This window comes from Myotis brandtii, unplaced genomic scaffold (genome assembly GCF_000412655.1).
Source record: "Myotis brandtii unplaced genomic scaffold, ASM41265v1 scaffold35521, whole genome shotgun sequence".
Lineage (NCBI taxonomy): Eukaryota > Metazoa > Chordata > Mammalia > Chiroptera > Vespertilionidae > Myotis > Myotis brandtii.
Window position 1 is genome coordinate 1 of NW_005363654.1, and position 2,461 is coordinate 2,461.

General features: G+C 39.0%; 1 long non-coding RNA gene across 2 annotated transcripts; it reads left to right on the forward strand.

The window, feature by feature from the left end:
- The first annotated feature begins 228 nt into the window (after window positions 1–228).
- Window positions 229–2,392, forward strand: LOC106727057. Of its 2 annotated transcripts, XR_001363207.1 has the most exons (4): window positions 229–253; window positions 1,645–1,745; window positions 2,021–2,047; window positions 2,312–2,356. It is a non-coding gene; the product is annotated as an uncharacterized LOC106727057 (long non-coding RNA). The 2 variants fall into 2 exon arrangements; XR_001363206.1 differs by having other exon boundaries at window positions 2,021–2,392.
- The last annotated feature ends 69 nt before the right edge of the window (window positions 2,393–2,461 follow it).

Here is a 2,461-nt window from a genome sequence, read left to right on the forward strand (position 1 = left end):
AGGTGTATAAAAGAGGAGGTAATTTGTTTGTTGAAAAGTAATTTACATAGTAAATATCTTAAGTTACTGGTTCCTGTGGTTTCTTTACTAGGCATTATATTAACCTGCTCTCACATTTGGACCATCTCTATTCCCACCAGATCTGGGGGGTGGAGAGGGGAGATGTGTTGAAGTTTTGTTAGTGAAAGAGCTTATTACTTCATGACTTATAGTGTCTCTTTCCTCCTTAGGATGTGAAAGGCATTATGGAAAGGTATGTATGGAAGACCAGAGATGGTCTTTCTGTGCTGTAAAAGTGTTTAAAGACATTAATGATACCAGGTGATTAATAAGAATAAAATATTGCTTAGGGCAGAAACATTTGGATGTAGTTTTATCTTAAATTTCTTTTCTCATATGACTTTTGTATTCTATACCTATTGACAATGAACCAGATTTTATGTAGGCAATTTACTTGAGGGAGTTGCAAAGTTTGGGTTTGTATGAGGGGAGTTGCAAAGTTTGGGTTTGTATGAGGGGAGTTGCAAAGTTTGGGTTTGTATGAGGGGAGTTGCAAAGTTTGGGTTTGTATGAGGGGAGTTGCAAAGTTTGGGTTTGTATGAGGGGAGTTGCAAAGTTTGGGTTTGTATGAGGGGAGTTGCAAAGTTTGGGTTTGTATGAGGGGAGTTGCAAAGTTTGGGTTTGTATAAGATGTTGCAGTATCAGGCCCATCTGACTTCATACATTCTATGCATTCAGCATGCCTATATCTAACTCAGATTTCCACATGTAATAGGTGATGTATTGACCATGGGAATGTCATGTCTTCTTTACCTCCTAAGCACTCAGAATTTGAGACAACTCCTTTATATTTAAATTTCTGCTCTCTGAATAGAGGATATGGTTCTCTTTATTTTCCAAAGGCTGACTTGAATATCAAGGAATATTTTGACCCTTGGAAAAACAGTTGATCCATCTTAGTCATGCACTTTTGAAATCCGAATGGAAGGGCAGCATCTTTGTGTCTAAATTTGAACACCTACTTGACTGCATTAATCCATTCCAAACACATGAAATTCAGACCACTAGTAGTATAGCATTCATAATATCTTCCTTTCCAAGTGTTATATTTTTTTGCAGAGAACCTGAAATCTCAGATGTAGTTCTGGAGGCCTCCTACTAGGCGGTGGAATTGAAAGGTCTTGGTTTTTCCCAGACAGTATTCCCACACTTGATATATCTCAAACATAAGGATCCATGTTCTGTATCCTCACATTCTTGTCATATTGCTGGGAATCTACATCCATGTCACGACTTTTCCTTATACTAATTTATTTCAAGGTATCAAATTTTTCATTTTAAAGAAATTCACTATGGCACATAATTTCATATGATTTTTAGGAGTTAGAAAGGGAGAGGATAGTTATCATTGTGAAAGGAATAAACTACTTCTGAGAGGTCAATGCCTTTCCAAGGGCAGACAGCAGTCAACTGGGAAAGTGGATTGAGCACATTTCTTCTGATGCCAAGGTCAGAAGTCTACTCTGTCCTATCTCAGGGGTCCATGAATGGGGGCTCAAGTACTCCTTGGGGTGAGTAGATAAAGTCAGTGGTTTTGGAGAGACAAAAATTCAGAGGTGTGTTCATCTATTTTGTTGTCTCTAGGAGTATGACCTTCACTCTGAAGAAGCCAAAAACTCTCCCCATGAAGCAAAGGAGAGTGCTCCAAGCTCCTGACCTGGGAGGGATGCTACAAGTGTTTAATGGTGAGGAATGCCAGAGCAATGGGTGGCTGTGAGATTGTTGTTATGGTTGGGGTTAAAGTTCAGGTTTTAGGTGTAGCTAGAAGAGAAAAAGGAAGACGAATATTACATGCTGGTTATAAGAGCATATTCAATGGGGAGTGGTCAATTGTCTTGTTCACCCCTATTCCATGTACTAACTTACATAAACCCCAGTCTTTCCCTGATATGGAGAGAAAATAGATGTTGATGCAGAACATTTTGCCTATATTTGATGTTATGGATTTTTCTAATTTCAGAACTCACAGATGTGCGACGCTATTGGGGTAAGGAGAAATCACAATATCACAAAGTCACCTTGTCCTCATTTTCTTTTAGAATTTTGCATTTTCTTCTAGGTCTCTAGTATAAAGACCCGTGTTTCCCTCCCACCTCACACATACATATTATATTCCTGCAGTGAGTACTGCTCCTCAGGAACCAAATCAAATGCTTCCCATTTCCCTCTCACTTTATTCTCAATATCTGCCTTACAATGTCACACATAAAGTATGTCAGATTCCTCACCCAACCCTGTAATTTTTCTACAGTACACGTGACCCTGGATCCTCCCACGGATAAATCAAATGTCATTTCTGAGGGTCGGAGACAAGTGAGACCTGTACCTTTTTTGATTTTCTTCCCTGATAAAAGAAATTTTGGGGTCCTGGGATCACCTTCTATCACATCAGGGAAGCATT